Source organism: Malaya genurostris, chromosome 1, assembly GCF_030247185.1.
Source record: "Malaya genurostris strain Urasoe2022 chromosome 1, Malgen_1.1, whole genome shotgun sequence".
Classification (NCBI taxonomy): domain Eukaryota; kingdom Metazoa; phylum Arthropoda; class Insecta; order Diptera; family Culicidae; genus Malaya; species Malaya genurostris.
In genome coordinates, this window is record NC_080570.1 from 77991013 (window position 1) to 78009101 (window position 18089).

The 18089-nt window shown below is 38.3% G+C and overlaps 1 protein-coding gene across 4 annotated transcripts in view; it reads right to left on the reverse strand.

Moving 5' to 3' along the window:
- LOC131440527 (uncharacterized) overlaps positions 1-16473 on the reverse strand; it is a 183569-nt gene extending 167096 nt beyond the window's left edge. The window contains exons 1-2 of one of the 4 annotated variants that reach the window (XM_058611887.1): positions 16211-16473; positions 15530-15905 (exon numbers count right to left, since the gene is read on the reverse strand). The gene's annotated coding sequence lies outside the window, so the exon portion shown is untranslated. Of the gene's footprint in view, positions 1-15529 lie in introns of all 4 variants that reach the window. The other 3 variants (XM_058611885.1, XM_058611884.1, XM_058611886.1) reach the window with 3 other exon arrangements.
- Between the last annotated feature and the right edge of the window lie 1616 nt (positions 16474-18089).

Below are 18089 nucleotides of genomic sequence, written 5' to 3' on the forward strand. Positions count from 1 at the left end.
ACTTACATATACATTCCTTGTGTGGAACTTGACCTTATGTTTCAAAAGACTTTGTAGCCGATTCATAGCGTTATGATTGAATTGAGTGAATTAATGCATCGCTATAGCTACAATCCTACTGACACTAAGAATTCTTCCATGTCGGAGCTCGAACATATCACAACTGACTTGTAAGACCAGTCCCGGGTAGAAGTGATTTGCAAATCAATATTAAATTCTGTTATTAAAACCAAACATCTCAATGGTAGAAATTAACATTATTTAGTTTGAAATAAGAGTTAAAATATCCAAACCTGTTTTTATCCACCTAGTGATGTAATGATGACTTTCTCATGTATATAATATTCAAAATTTTTCTTTTCGATTTTTAAAAGAAACCAAGAGATTGTTTGTGCATAACGTACATAATAAAACAGTGCTTTGATTGCGTAGGTCATCCTTAAGAAAACGAAGTGGGTTCACTATTATATGCACTTCCGGCACCGGAACCCAAAAACCGGTATAATCAAAGTCGGTTCGTACGGCCAAAAACTAACATGACATACAAACTCTACTAGTACGCACTCTAAATTACGATTTAAATGTTCCGAACTCATTTGAATCTAATTTTGTGGAAATCGGTCAAATCATCGCTGAGAAAAGTGAGTGAGATCCATTTTGGTATATATGACCACCATTTCCGGTACTTCCGGAACCGGATACCGGGAACCAGGATAGCCGGAATCGGTTTGGTTTGTTGCCTACTGATAAAGACTATTTTTTTTTTTATTCAATATTATAGTATAATTTTAAGGCACACTGCTTAAGCTCTAAGATGCCAAGGGTATTTACTAATCTTAATTACGACTAACTTAAAACTAGAAAAGTATCATTATGTAATGTAGCGGTAGCGGATTCTCGAGAAGCTATCGGTAGTGGCCGGTGAATTGAATATCGCATGAGGGTCTTCCATATGCCGTTGGCGAAGATCCATGTTGGCCGCATCCTTCGGTCCGCGTGGGTCCGCGGGAAACACCCCCAGGCTACGAAGGCCCGGCGGGTGGCCCGCATGCTGGTTTTCGACTGGGGCGGCCTTCCGTGGACGATGATGGTGATGTTACGGAAGAGAATGAAAAAAAAAGTAAATATTGTGGAAACGGGGTAAAAAGGGGATGTGGGAACAAAATGTTTGAAAACGATAAAGATCTAATTAGTTGCCATCGGGATGGTGAAGAGATAGGGAAGGGGTAACGAAAAAGTTAGTGACAAAAAAAGATCTTGTTAGTTCCAATGAAGATGGTGGACAGGGACGGGGATCGAGAGAATCGGGCGGATGTTAGTGTCGAACCTGTAGGTGGAGTTTATACTTTCTGAGCGAGGGATAACACATTACACTTGTATATCAATGTGTTTAAGGTACTGGTATATGAGAAGCATATATAAACTATCCCGACTCGCCAACACATCCCGAACCGGAACCTCAGGCGGTCTACCTCGGGCCCTAAGGGATTCCAGTAGCTTCGACCTGGCGTCACGATACTCTACGCACGACCACACGACATGCTCGATGTCCTGATAACCGTCGCCACAGGTGCAGAGACCGCTCTCCGCAAGCCCAACACGCCGGAGATGTGCGTTGAAGGTGTAGTGATTTGACATGAGCCGCGACATAACACGAATGAAATCGCGACTCACGTTCATCCCCCTGAACCAAGGTTTCGTCGATACCCTAGGGATAATGGAATGTAGCCATCGTCCCAGTTCGCCATTGCTCCATGAAGTTTGCCAACTTTCGAGAGTTTTCTGACGAGAGATACTGAAAAATTCATTGAAGCAGATTGGTCTTTCATAAATATCACCTTCTAATGCGCCCACCTTAGCCAATGAGTCTGCCTTTTCATTGCCTGGAATGGAACAATGCGAAGGGACCCAGACTAACGATATTAAATAAGACCGTTCAGATAAAGTTCGCAAGTGTTCCCGTATTTTCCCCAGGAAATATGGGGGATACTTTCCTGGCTTCATTGCCCGGAGAGCTTCTATTGAGCTTAGACTGTCCGTGACAATGAAGTAATGGTCTTTGGGCAAGGTTTCAATGATCTCAAGGGTGTACTGAATAGCAGCTAATTCTGCGACGTAGACTGAAGCCGGATCACTGAGTTTGTACGAAGCGGTGATGTTTTGATTGAAGATGCCGAAGCCTGTGGACCTGTTGATGTTTGAACCGTCAGTGTAAAACACCTTTTCACAGTTGACTGTTCTAAATTTATTATAAAAAATATTTGGGGCCACTTGAGGGCGCACATGATCCGGGATTCCACGAATTTCTTCTCTCATGGATGTGTCGAAAAACACAGTAGAATCAGAAGTATCCAAGAAATGAGCACGATTGGAAACAAACGAAGAAGGATTAATATTCTGAGCCATGTAATCAAAATACAAGGACATAAAACGGGTTTGAGAATTGAGCTCGACAAGCCTTTCGAAATTTTCAATCACCATCGGATTCAGGATGTCGCATCGAATTAGCAATCGATATGAGAGATCCCAGAATCGATTTTTCAACGGTAAGACGCCCGCCAGTACTTCAAGACTCATCGTATGAGTCGACTGCATGCAACCTAAGGCAATACGCAAACAACGATACTGAATTCTTTCCAGCTTGATGAAATGAGTGTTCGCCGCGGATCGGAAGCAAAAGCATCCGTATTCCATCACGGACAATATCGTTGTTTGGTATAACCTGATCAGGTCTCCTGGGTGGGCACCCCACCATGATCCGGTTATTGTACGAAGAAAATTGATTCTCTGTTGGCATTTTTGTTTCAGATACCTAATGTGACATCCCCAGGTGCCTTTGGAGTCGAACCAGACCCCGAGATATTTAAATGTGAAGACCTGAGCTATGGTTTCACCCCCTAGTTGAAGCTGTAATTGTGCTGGTTCTCGCTTCCTTGAAAATACAACCAGCTCAGTTTTCTCCGTAGAGAACTCGATACCCATTTGAAGAGCCCATGTCGACAAGTTGTCGAGGGTATCTTGCAATGGTCCTTGGAGATCGGCAGCTTTGGGTCCTATAATAGACACAACGCTGTCGTCGGCAAGTTGTCTTAGCGTGCAAGATGTGTTGATACATTCATCAATGTTGTTCACGTAAAAGTTGTATAAAAGGGGGCTTAAGCATGAGCCCTGAGGAAGACCCATGTAACTGAATCGTATTGTCGACAAATCACCATGCGCGAAATACATGTATTTCTCGGACAACAGATTATACAAAAAGTTATTCAAAATTGGTGAAGGACCATGCTGATGCAACTTCTCAGATAGGATGTTTATGGAAACTGAATCAAAAGCCCCCTTGATGTCTAGGAAAACTGACGCCATTTGTTCTTTACGAGCAAATGCCATTTGAATTTCGGTTGAGAGCAACGCAAGACAATCGTTCGTTCCTTTACCCCTGCGGAAACCAAATTGTGTATCTGAAAGTAAGCCATTAGTCTCGACCCAATTGTCTAGACGAAACAGAATCATTTTTTCGAACAATTTCCGGATACAGGAAAGCATAGCAATCGGCCGATACGAATTGTGATCGGAGGCAGGTTTCCCTGGTTTTTGAATGGCGATAACTCTTACTTGTCTCCAGTCATGTGGGACAATATTATCCTCAAGAAGCCTATTGAATAAATTCAATAAGCGCCTTTTGGCAGAGTCAGGCAAATTTTTCAACAAGTTGAATTTGATTTTGTCTAACCCCGGAGATTTATTGTTACACGATAAAAGCGCAAGTGAGAACTCGACCATCGAAAAAGGTGTTTCGTTTCTGTTTGATGAAGCGACGCGCATGATTGTCTGTTCCGGAACAGAGTCAGGACATACTTTTTTAGCGAAATCGAATATCCAGCGGTTAGAATATTCCTCGCTTTCGTTTGTGGTGTTTTTGTTGCGCATTCGTCGGGCTGTGTTCCAAAGAGTGCTCATTGATGTTTCTCTCGATAATCCGTCTACGAATCGACGCCAATAACCGCTTTTCTTCGCTTTAATCAAGCTTTTCATTTTAGCGTCTAATGCCGCGTAGTTTCTGAAATTATCAGGTGTTCCGTTTTTCCTAAACTCGACAAATGATGCAGTTCTCTCCGCGTTTAATTCTGAGCACTCTTTGTCCCACCACGGGTTGGGGGGACGGATGTTAGTTTTCGCGCCGGGTACACGTTTCGTCTGAGCTTGAGTCGCGGTGTCGAGAATCAAGCCAGCCAAAAACGTGTACTCTTCCTCCGGAGGAAGTTCTTGTGTTGTTACTAGTTTCTCAGATATCGAGGTCGCATAGCTATTCCAATCAATATTTCTTGTGAGGTCATACGAAACATTGATTGTTTCCGATGGTCTTAATCCGGTGGCGATTGAAATTACGATAGGCAGATGATCGCTACCGTGGGGATCAGGGATTACCTTCCACGTGCAACCCAACCGTAGCGATGTCGAGCAAAGGGATAAGTCTAGCGCACTTGGTCTTGCTGGTGGTGCAGGAATTCGTGTCATTTCTCCCGTATTCAAGATTGTCATATTGAAGTTGTCGCAGATATCATGGATCATAGTTGATCTGTTATCGTCGTGAAGACAGCCCCATCCCGTACCGTGTGAGTTAAAGTCTCCTAAAACCAACGTCGGTGCGGGAAGAAGCTCTATGATATCATTGAGCCGCCGATGCCCAACCGAGGCTCTTGGAGGAATGTAGATGGAAGCAATGCAAAGGTCCTTGCCTTTGATTGTAACATGACATGCGACAACTTCAATACCTGGTATCGAGGGGAGGTTAATGCGATAGAAAGAATAGCACTTTTTGATCCCCAAAAGTACTCCTCCATAGGAATCATCTCGATCCAGACGAATAATGTTAAAATCGTGGAAGTTTAAGGGTATTTCAGAAGTTAGCCAAGTTTCGCACAATGCAAATGCGTCACATTTCAGATTATTTACTAGAAATTTGAAAGGATCTATTTTTGGGATGATACTTCTACAATTCCACTGTATAACAGTGATTGTATCCGTGACCTCGGTGGGTGTCTTAGCCATCGAAGGATACGATCGCTGAAAGAAGGGGCCATTTTGCAGTCAACTGCTTCAAGAATGTTTTAACTGTAGGAATAAAAGCCATTATCAGGCTTTTAAGAGGTTCAGAAATATTGAAAGTAGACATGATCCAGTCCACAATATCAGAGAATTTAACAAACCCAGTATTTGGTAAATTTTCTGACTGATCTTTAGGGACTTTCGGGGGTTTTGAAGTCCCAGGAAGTGATGGAAATTCTTGCTCGGAATTTAATTTTCCAAGGCCTGGAGCTTTTTTCTCTGGTTTTTTGCCATCACTACCAGTTGTTGTAATTTTTCGGAACCCATCAGAGGACATCTTCGAACCCTTACTAGGGAGCTTTTGAGAAGATTTATTTCTTCTCTTTCTAATTGATGAGCTATGAGGGACAGCCGAAGATGTACCTTCGAGGGGGTCATCATATTCGCTCTCGTCAGTTGACAAGTAAGCGTAAGGATTTTCGGTAGGTGGCGTAGCACATTTCAACATTTCTGCAAAAGAGCGTTTGGAATGTTGCTTAAGTGAACGCTTCATTTTATCCTTACGCAATTTGTACACGGGACAATCAGAGAGGTCATGCGGCCTCTCCTTACAGTAGAGACACTTTTCATTGTCTCCACTGCAGGAGTTATCCGCATGACTCCCTCCACACTTTATACACCGGGATTTATTGCAACAATGGGATGCTGTATGTCCCAATTGTTTGCAATTGGTGCAGTTCATGACCCGCGGCACAAAAAGACGAACAGGTAAACGGACTCGGTCCAGGAGGACGTAATTAGGCAAAGCCGAGCCAGCGAAAGTCACCCGATACGAGTCTGATGGGATATAGGACTTAGTCCCATCCTCAGCGGTCGATACTGAACGCAATTGCTTGCAGTCCAGTATCTTAACGTTCTTGAGTAGGGGGTTCTTAAAACCGCCTGCCCCATGCTTAAGAACGTCCACGCAAGTCAGACTCGGATCGGTGATCACGCCGTCTATCTCGACTTCGCGAGCTGGTACGTATACGCGATACTCCCGCGTGAAATTCTCACTTCGAACGATCTCATTAGCCTGTTTTGCACTGGCTAACAAGACCCTAAGCTTGTCCGGGCGTACTTTCTCAATTTTTTGTACAGTATTGTATCGCGAGGACAGGTCATTAGAAAGTTTTAGAAGGTTCAATTTTTTACCATTCGCTTTGGTCCGGATGTAAACCGCATACGGTCCGGCCGAGAGTGCAAGCCCATCGGGATAGCTTCTAATGCGAGATTTATTGCCATCAGAAGCATCCATTTGATCATCTAGGGGAAGGTCAGGCAATTCTGTGCCTTTTGTCATGGCACGGAAATGTGTCCGTGCGGGTAAATATTAGGGGGCAATAAAAATCTAATGGTACTGAACAACAGGGAAAAAGAAAAAAAATACTTAGCTTTAGCTCTCGAAGGGTGATCGGCCGACAAGGCCCGGTCCTAGGCGACCGGTGAATACTCCAGTTCAATAAAGTGCAAAAAACCTCTTTGAGGAAAAAGCACTTTGTTTTTAGTCTCTCACTACACTGTCCAATGAAACCAATCTTTTTATCACTATATATATTTATCACTGTTTCTAATGTACAACGATATATACGCAGCGCCCAGCGCTGGCGCTGGCTAACGGTACCACACGCAGTGCTGCTTTACACAAGCTCACAGTCGGCCTTGAGAACGGATTAATTAGAACTATCACTCGACCGCACTGATGCACACAATAGAATACGGGATGACCTTGATAACGGAATAAAACAATTCACCACGCGATTGGAGAAAGCAGAATTTACGTCCGATCGATCCGATAGTCACGGCACGAATGATAAAGACTATTGATTTGTGTAGTTTTGAGATCAGTTTAGAATTTTTTTTACGTTTTTTGTTTCGCCGGTTTAAGTGACGGTGTACAATATGTAAAACACTTTACCCTATAACTCCGGAACCGGAAGTCGGATCCGGATGAAATTCAGGAATTCCGTATGGGACCACGAGACCTTTTTAAATCTAAGTTTGTCAAAATCGGTTCAGCCATCTCCGAGAAAACTTAGTAAAATTATTTGACACACACACACACACACACACACACACACACACACACACACACACACACACACACACACACACACACACACACACACACACATTGCTCAGCTCGTTGAACTGAGTCGAATGGTATATGACACTTGGCCCTTTGGGCCAATTTTCAGTAGTCGGTTTTTCAAGTGATTCCATAACCTTTCTATATGAGAAAGGCAAAAATTATAACAAAACTTGCATGAGAAAATAGCTACAAAATATAAAATTCTGTCATTATGAAACCAAGAACAAAATATTTATAGAACACGAATTTCTTAATTATTTTATATTCTAGCATTCAGAATAGATTAATATAATACGTATTTCTCTTATCTGATTCTGATGCAGTTTATTCAATAGGATTTTATTTGAAGATAGAACTACTGGATCAATTTACTTAATGAAATTGGAATAGCTCATCAATAACGAAATAAGATATTATAACTAATTTTGATGTTAAACAGATATTGTATAATTTCTTGATTCCATGGATGCAATATCACGAAAATATCAAGTATCGCTGTGATAACACAGAAACATCATGCCAAGATATGATGGTAAAAGTTGTTATTATTTTGATCTTTGTTTGCTATTTACACCTACCCGGGGTGCCCTATGCATTGATCAGCCAATCCGAATTGATGAATTTCGATAGTATTTTACTGACTGGTAATATTGAAAATAATTATCACTTTTTCCGATATCAGCGGCGCACAAATTTCTCAATCAAGGTACCACCCTCACTGGTATCTCGCAGATTCATTCGCCATTTTTATATGGCCCGGGAGCAGAACTGTAAGCGACCCTTACACGAGACAATATTATTGTCAATACAAGGAGTATTGACAATACTTTTGAACGTGTAATGGAAACTTCGTTGGATTGACGAAAATATTGTCAAAAAATCAAAACTGCTCATCAATTCGACAATACTTTCTCTCCAGAGAAGAAACTATCAAATATGTGCAATAAACTCTCCTCTCAATGTTTTAATGTTCAGTTGCAATAATTGAAGCTTCAAACGCTTGATTTGTTCGAAAAATGCGGACTCAAGTTACCAAGTCAATTGGATTGACGGTATTGACAATACTTTGGATTGACAATAATATTGTCACGTGTAAGGGCCGCTGTATACAGTGCGAATTAAATCAATTTGAACGCTTGCAGAATAGAAAAGCTTTCTCTCAATACTGCGTCAATACCTGTTTACAGGACCGAGAACAAAAACTACACGACCGCAGAACTGCACACGGTGCGAATTGCATTAATACTGATGCCTGCATTATCGATTTACGGTCATTAGAAGCATCTAGTTGCACTTTCACCGATGCGAAAGGCATTAGACTCAAAGCAGAACAGTCAATAAACCACAATTGCTATTGTATACATTTGGGGCGTTTTCCTCTAATTTGAGAAATCAGTTGAATAGTTTTTTTGTCATTTGGCATGGATGACGACTGTCAGTTACACCATGATCACAACTGTTCCTGGCGCCTAAAAATGCTTCTTCCCTGTTTGCGACTAATTGTGTAAAACCGCTGGCCTTTTTCTGAGTAAAGTACAAAAAGATTTTATTCATATCATGCTGATCGTAAATCCGATGGTTTGGTGTTGTTATCTTTTGCACAACTCGAGATATTCGCGATAAAAAATATAACTATCTCTCATGGAAATTATTTAAAATGCGCTTCATAGTGAAGCAAAACGTATTTACAAATATTTTGATTGTTTGTAGAAAACAAAAGCTAAGCAGCTACGTTACAAATGTGAGTCATAATAGAGAAAATGTTCCTGGAGAGCTGAGTATAATCTTGTACTGCTAATTATCAGACATCAATTGTCAATCAACACCAAATATATTGTGCACAAACAGAACGCAGAAAATTTTCATGGAATGGAATTTCATGGAATCAGCATAAAGAGAATGTCGAACATATTTGTGAGTGATATATCAATTTTAGAACCATCACAATCAGCCTACCTGTCAGGAAATTCTGCAACACTGTAATTTGGAAACAACATGTAGTAATCAATACTTTTCTTCGTCCAATTCCCGTGATGTGATTTTTAACTTCTACACCTAAAACAAAAACTAGCCTAACGCTTAAGCCTCCTATGAACTTCTCGTACTGGGATATTCGCAACCCACGAACCTAAATAGTTTCTCACTAAAAGCCCCGAAAAAGTAGAACATTTCTGGTGTATAATTAAATATGATTACTACTATGCTTTACGTTCTATTAAAGCCATCATCTTCCGTTTTTTACTTCACTGACCGGGCAACTCGAAGATACACACATTATAATCAATTGGTTTATTTGGAAACGTATAGTATAATGACCTATTCATAATTGATGTTCACGCGAACTTTAAAAAGATCGGCCACCTTTTTTTTACTCCAGAAAAGTGGGAGGTCAGATCGTGAGGATCTTTCAACCTTAACGGTGGTCTTCGTTTCGGATACACATAGGATACCACTCAATTAAATCTGGACGATAGTTCTTCGATATGGGAATAGCAAAATCCAAAAGAGAATGATGACGTCTGGAAAAAATGGCTTATCGATTCGTATGTTGATCCGGGAACTAAAGTAGCAGATTTTACTTTCAAACCATCCATGCCATCAATTCAACGGCCGAACACAAGGGATAGAGAAAGAGTATTTTAACCGAATCTGTGATTTAGGGAAATTTAATGATAACTCATGATTTGTGATTTGACGGGTACACACTTGAGAGAGTTGTTTGTGATTGCAACATCATGCGTTCGACAGAGCTCCATTCATGAATTAACTGTGGAATGCTTTTATGGATCTACTAGGGGAAATGTTGCAAGCATCGAATCATATCTGACCTGATTTCGATTTCAGACCAAATAAATCACCCTTCCAAAAGCGGTTGTTATAATTTCGATCAAAAACTGGTTTGCACTAATACAGAATTTTGAAGTTTTGTTCACTATACTTTGGAAAATATATTTGCTCTATCTGTAGAATTGCAAGTCTATAGATTCAATAACAGCAATGCACTAAAAACACATGTACTTCTCGTTATCAATAAGGCACTTATTTCTTGCTAGAAATCAATTCAAAAATTAATTCTAAATAGATATTTCATAATAATAATAGCAGTAATTGCTGTTAATTAATTAATCGATAATTGTTCATTGATTCAATATTAGTTTTCTGGGTAAAATATGGACACAGCACTAAGTCTGCAATATAAAGAGCAATAACATTTTTTATATATGCCTTTAAAAAGATATGAAAATAATTAAGGATGCAATTAACCTTCTGTTCTATGGCTAACAAACTAGTTCTGGTAATCGATGGTAAGGTAGCAATAATAAATATGTACCGCTGTTCTGGAATATCAGGCTGGTGGATAATTTAAGTTGTTGAACTACTCCGAACAACTCAACCACGAATGACTTGCAAACAGGCGACGCTATTCCACCACGTTACAGCCTGCAGCCTCGTGTAAAGGAGACTGTAATGATTTATCCCTTCCTACCTCAGTATGAGACACAGTGCAGCAGAACAGTACAAGTGTGTTCTAGTACGAACAGTATCAATTTCGCTTCAATTCATTGCAGACAAACATTACAGGCAACATTCGTCATCTTCATGCAAAGTTATTTACTTTGACGGATTGATGTGTATAGTTCAACAGACGTATTTTTAGATACTTAAACAAACGGAAAACATTCTTTTTTGCTGTAATGTCATCAATCAGACCACATAATTAGCAATCAACTTCTATTGATTGAAATTATTTGTATGTTTCATTGACTTTCGCTTTCGAACAAAAATCAAAGCATTCTATCCATTACCTTACGTTTTACTGGACTTCTATACTCAGTCACACACTCACTTTTCAAGCTTTTATTATAATACTTTTATGAAGATATGCTTAAAATAGTCCAGCATCTCAATGCTTATACATTCAAACGATTTCAGTACAACACTTGTTTAACATGTTTACCTGAGCGATTTATGCATAAGGGCAAAAGCAATTTTGACGTCAAATGTCAAGTAGTAATAACCAAATCACATGTCAAACAGCAATAACCAAATAAATCACCGCATAAGTTAGTTTTTTTTATTAGTTATAATACCCTAAATCTATTGACTTCTTTTTCATTGCGATTCGCCCTCGGCTCACCAGTACAGTACTTAAGGAGTTCAAATTAAACTGCCATTGACCCTTAGCAGTTTAATTTAAACCACAAAATTGACGCTATTTATGTAACATTCCTACATTCGTAGAAAAAAATTTAATTTACGCTTGACGTAAACTCAAACATGCCATATTTTTTTGGGATCACACAATTTTACATCTATTAACATGTAAAAATCGATCTGTATCCTATGTCTGTATCGATGTAAACTTTAGCAAAATTAACTGTGAAGTTAAATATTTGATTTATCTCTACAAGCGTTGGAATGTAAATTTAAGTGAGTTCCGACGCCCCCGTTTAATGTGCATCTATAAATACGTAAATTTATATGACTATTATAAGTGTGTAGGTTATTTTACCGAGATAAGGATATTGAAAATAAATATGTGTTTTTGGCACAGTATTCCTACTATTAAATGTTCCCAGGCATATGCGCAGGAGTCATTCAAGGAGGGTTTTTGAAAGGTGCAAAAGGTCATATAGGAAGGCTATACAATCACTGTGGAAACCGACTTTTGAACCGAGGCCTGGAGGGCATTTGACCATTCGATTCAGCTCGACGTACTGAGCAAACATCTGTGTGTACGTGTATGTGACTGAACCGATCCTCACCATCTTAGATTCAACTGAAAGGTCGTAAGATGCCATAAAAATTTCCCAATTTTCATTTGAATTGGGTCTCTGATTCCAGAGGTAAGGTGCCCAGTGTCAAAATGTCAATTTCAAAAATATTTTTACATAATCTATCTCTTTATATTGGCTAGTGAATTTCTGTTAGCTGTATCCAAATAAATCATTTAAAGTCTCATAAATAATTTACTGAATTTTATCCGAGTCCGATTACCGGTTTTTTTTTCTAAAGTTCAAATCGTAAAATAATTTAGATAATATATGTGCATGGTTGAATGAACCGAATGTCACTATACCGATATCCAGCTTTTTATTCCGAAAGTTCGGTAATAATAGTAATCAAATGTGATAAAATGGAGCTCACTTCACTTTCTCACATATGATTGAATAGAATTTCACTAACTTAAATTCAAATGTAGTATATCAATGTAGTAGTATTATGCAACAGAAATCTTCAAAACCCTTTCTAAACATTTTTAAATTGAAGTATTTCAGGGAATTCCTGCTATACTTTATAGGAGAAAATGAATAATATGAGAAAGGGTACATTACACCACTAGGAGAATTAAAGCAGGTTTTTTGTCAAAAATACCTAAAATTTTCTAACAGAAATGAAATAATGCTGGATTTTATTTCGCTATTCTGCTTTCAATTACATTTTAAATTATGAATGTGAGCCAACTTTTTAAACTTTTGTTAAAAAGCAATGGCGTCAACTAAACGTTTTTCGCAAACTTTCATTCTACGTCTGAATTTTCGAAGAATATACAATCAAAAATCTAAATCTAAACCACTATGTGAACAAGCTTATATTCAAACTTCTCTTGTATTAAATAAAAATACACCAATGGGCCCAGATTCTAAATATTTTTATGTAGTGATTACTTCCTTCGTTCCTCTCGGACGGGTACTTGAGACGTGAATAAGGTACAAATTATTAGACTTTTCCAAAAGGATTGCGCTATTACAAGACTTGTGATAGATTCTGAGAAGTGGTCCGAGATAGCTCCCTTACTAAGATTCGTGGTGAACGGAAAACATCTTCTAAATTTGTAGGTCATATTAGTTGATAGCCTTACAAACTTACTTCAGCTATACAGGTTTCGGTATCATTTTTCGGAAACAGCGGTCTAAAATTCCAGAACGAAAATTACATCGATTTCTCAAAAGTGACTTGAGGTTTGGGAACAGATAATAGTTCGAGAAGGCCAAATCAGATGAACAAAATGGATGGGCTAGTAATTGGAACCCTAGATTGTTGATTTTAACTATGGTAGCGATGCTCATGTGCTTCATGTGAGGCCCTCTCACGGTGATTTCGGTCTTTAATCGCTCCATTAATGCACGCTAATATTAATAATAATGGGTCCAGCCAAACATGTACTCGAAGTGTACTTGCGTTCGTCTTTTTAGTCCTATATAAGTATTTGCGAGATCCAGCGGCAGAATATCTTTGTCATCTATCGTAAGCTAGCGCACTGCCTCTTTCCAATCATCCAGTACAATTTAGTTACACTGAAGTATGAAGCAGGCGAAATGACACACAGCTTGCTATTGATCAAAATTTTAATTAAATATCATTTAAAATGCACAGTTGTGCCACCTTTTTATACGTTTATTTATCCGGAATTTTGATATTTACCCCTTTATAGAAAACAAAGTTGCGTTACATTTCAATAAATAAAGTGAATACGATTTACAGTGAGCTGAAATTAATTATAAAGGACACGTCATTTTTCCAGGAGCTACAATTGAGCTAGAAAAATTACTTTTAAATATACAGTATTATACAATGGATTCCAAATTTTACTATTGTTCATAGTTGATTCCTTATGTTGAGTGCAAAGTGTTCTTAAAGTCACTAAATTTCCCTATCCTGTTGTTCTGCTACTTTTTTTTTGTTCGATTTTCTTTAATTTTTTTATTTTTCCTCCTTTCCAATCTGAAAAACGGTATCTGAATGTTGTATAACTCTACTATTCGACAGTTTATCATTTTTAATCAATTTCCAATCGGTCAATAAAAATCGTTCCTGCACCCAAGTTTAGTAAAATAAGAAAATTGTGCTATTTTACCGGGAAGATCATAATGCTTTTTTCACTTATTAAAAATAAAATCGTTCGAATCAAAGTCCCAACTAAGATACAACACATTGTAACTCGAATCATGACACGCTTTTGAACATTTTTGTCAACGATTTGAATTTGTGAATTTGAGTCACGATATTATGGTCACCAAGTTCGAATGATCTTATTATTTGTCAATTACTTATTCATTACCTATATTTATGTGATGTGAAGGAAGACCTTGATTATTTAAATCACTAGCGAACATGCATACAATGCAAGTCAAAACTTAACTCAAATTACTACAACAATGTAAAAACCAATGTAAAAACAATTACAACCATTCCGTCAAAATTTCGATCAATTAAACAATGAAACCTTGAAGCGCAAAAATGTTAGCACTAATATTCAACCCGGATGATGGTTGAAAATTAGTACCACACTCCTCCTTACACATGTTGACCTCTGAACAACCTTGCTCACAAAACAAAAACAAAATCACTACCAGATGCGAGTGATCTAAATCACACTCACGGAAAAAAATCAAACGACCTATTTACGCTAGACTCGAGTCGTTTGCTTTGCGTAAAAGTCAAATGAACACGTAGTTACATCCGATTATCCAATGTAGCCAACCTATTTCACGAAGCCATTGCGCCAGTCGCCTTTTCCCTGCATCTCGGATATCGTCAAACATTGTTTAAACACTATTTTTTTGCACTCAACTCTGCTCCATTGACGAGGTTCAGCAGTAAAAAGATGCGATACAAACTGCGAGCATACACCACAGAAACATCGAAACTACCGGTGAATGTGAGTTCTCTGAACGAACGATCGTATTGAAATTTTTGGGGGTGCAGAACCGTTATCTTTTATACACATGGAAAATTTCTATATCTCACTACTCACAGCAAGAAATGAGAGCGGATTTATTTCTAGATTATCCGAGCTTGTTTGACGTTTAAGCAGCGAAAATAATGCGATAGATAATTGTGGAATCACCACCAGACATCCGAAACCAGCATCATGTAAACTGATCAGTCTGTGAGCATAATTTGGCCCCACACAGTTGTTCTTTAATTTGTGATACTTTTTATAATATTGAATATGGAGCAACGCTAGGCACATCGCATGAAAGCAATGGAAAAAGGCTGATAACTTTACGGTTCATGTCAATACATATCACATGACCTTGACTGATAAATCCTCTAGTCATCTCGCTTGAAGACGAGAGAGACTTGAACGATAGCAATACTACGAGCTCACATTGAATCTGCCTATGATAATGCAAAAGAAAAGTCGGTACAGTGATTCCAACGCTCATTGAAGGAACGAACATGTCCAAATTTTGTGCCATTTTTTATTCTTTACACCGCGATCCGATATTCACCGTCCGTGAAGCATTGCCAAATTTGCACACAAATTTATTCCCAAAGATATTCGAATCGGTTAATAGGCAAGCTCTTGTTCCCGGTATACTTAAAAGAAACACTTCAACTAACCTTTATGATGCTATGTATGTTTCCGCTGTTTGTTATCACCCTCACGCGCAAGAATCCTTCGAAATGTATGGGGATAATCTGCTTTCAGATCTTGTACCGGACAGTGTTCAAATCTGACGTGGAGGAATTTTGACTGTGGATTGTAGCGATGTTGATATTTTGGATGTAGCGGTGTTGAAATAGTCAGGTCGTCTTAAAAGAGCAACTTCGATCATTCAATATTTATCAAGATAAACGACATGAAATACCACACAAGCTTTATTCAATCTTCTTCCACTTTTTGCGCTCGTGCTATGTTTTTCTTTATCATACAGAAAAAAACAACATTCACTCACATAATAATATTCGGTATAAAACAATCACTATACACTTGTACCTATAGAAATATTTTGAATATTTTACACATTATAGTTCCTCCCCAATCAAACTAAAGCATAAGATTAGAAAACTCGTTCAATTCAACTATTGCACCGGGGAATATGCATTCCGTAAAACTTTTATCTTTCGTGTTTCCTATGTTTACAATCAGCTGTAATAATTAATTATCATTGATTGATTCTAGAATTGAAAAGGAACAAGTAGGCAGAAAACAATCAATAACTATAAAACATTGATGAAAGTTTATAAAAATCGTTTAACTTCTTCGGACAAATTACACAAAAATGCTAACGTAATGTGTACCGTTCACTGATTGGCTTGTTGTGTGAACCGAGTATGGGTCTGATTATACTCTTAGATGCGCCTATGAAGGACCCCAAAAAGAAGCACGACCACTCTACTGGATAGACGGAAGCGAAATGATTTTCAACATCTATTCCGTTCGCAATATAACTTTCGTGCAAATGAAATAGTAGGTACGCGATCGAGCAAAAGGCTTCTTCGGCTATGCTAGATGGCTTAGCAGCGATTGCTATGCTGCCGGCTTTGCTCTGTGGCTCGGTGGCTCTATGGCTGGCTCGTGAACTGAATGGATGATTCGCATGTGGCTTGAGAGTAGGCAAGTCAAAACCCAACGGTCAGCCATGCCTTTATGACATGGAAACGATTCGCGGTACAGAAACCCCGCATTAGAATTAGTTTTTGCTTATCAACAAAACTAACACATGGATCAATAAGTCCCGAGACTAAAGCAGAGATGGCGCTCGTAGTAAACCAGTAACCACGTCTTTCTAGAGTACTAACCTTTGCTTGAAACGGGTCAAAATTTTAAGTCGATCCGACCAGAAACAGCTGAGTTATCGAGGTTGGAGTAAGTCGTTTTGTAGTTTGTTTAAAAAATGGAAAAAACCGAATTTCGTGTTTTGATGAAACATTGTTTTTTAATGGGTAAAAACACCGTGCAAGCGAAACAATGGATTGAAAAATGTTATCCGGACTCTTGTCCATCAAAAGCAACGATTTGTCGGTGGTTCGCCGAGTTTAAACGTGGTCGTACCGACACAAATGACGCGGAACGCTCGGGTAGACTTGTGGAAGCCGTTACACCGGAAAATGTGAGTGAAGTGACAAAAATTATAATGAAAGATCGTAAAGTGAAGCTACGTGAGATTGCTAAGATGACACAGATATCATATGGAAGTGTATTTACTATCCTTCATGAAAAATTGAGCATGAAAAAGGTTTTTTTCCAAGTGGGTGCCGCGATTGCTTTCGATGGAACAAAAACAGCAACGAGTCGATGATTTAGAAAGCAGTTTATCGAAAAAAACGTTGGAACCATTGTATCACCCTGAAAGGTGATTATGTTGATGAATAATTATTGATCCATGTGTTGAGCTAATTCTATTTTAAAGTTTATTTCATTGTTCATTCACTAGGTGACGTGGAAAGTAACTTTCCAACAGCAAAAAATAAAACGGGTAAGGAATGTCAGAGACATAACTGAATGACGTGAATACGGATAAAACTGACAGGCTTTTTCACTCTTCGAAAATGTTTTCTGTAGTTGGAACGAATTATATACCTAATAATTATAAAAAAATACATGTATGTCGAATCTTACCAAAAATTTTGAATAATTGCATTTTTCATGATATTGTAAATAAAATGATGGTTACGACCGACGTATAACATGCAAAAAAATTAAATTAAACGAAATATTTTAAAGTTTAACGCAAACTCCAACTCCAAATTCATGAGAATATTTAAAAAAAAGCATTTTATGAGATTTATTAAAACGGATCGGATTCGTCAACTCATAAATTTGTTGTCTATTGTTATGAATAACCAAATTTTCACTACTTGTCTTGTCTATGGGAACTACCATGAGTTTTCAAGGAATTACATAGAAGTATAGGTGATCACATTACATCACACTCAGCACTGGTGTGTCGAATTTGCACAATACACTTTGTGCGGTGATTCGTTCAATTCATGTGTTTGGGACTTTGCGTGCCATATTTTGGCAATGAAGTTCACCTTAACGCTTGTTCATACCAACATTTGAAAAAACTTCAACTTTGAGTTATTTTTAGATATCTCATACTACTGCAAATTTTATCATTAATTATATCCGATGGTATGGAGAAAAAAATATTATGCGCTTTTCAAAAGAAGTGCA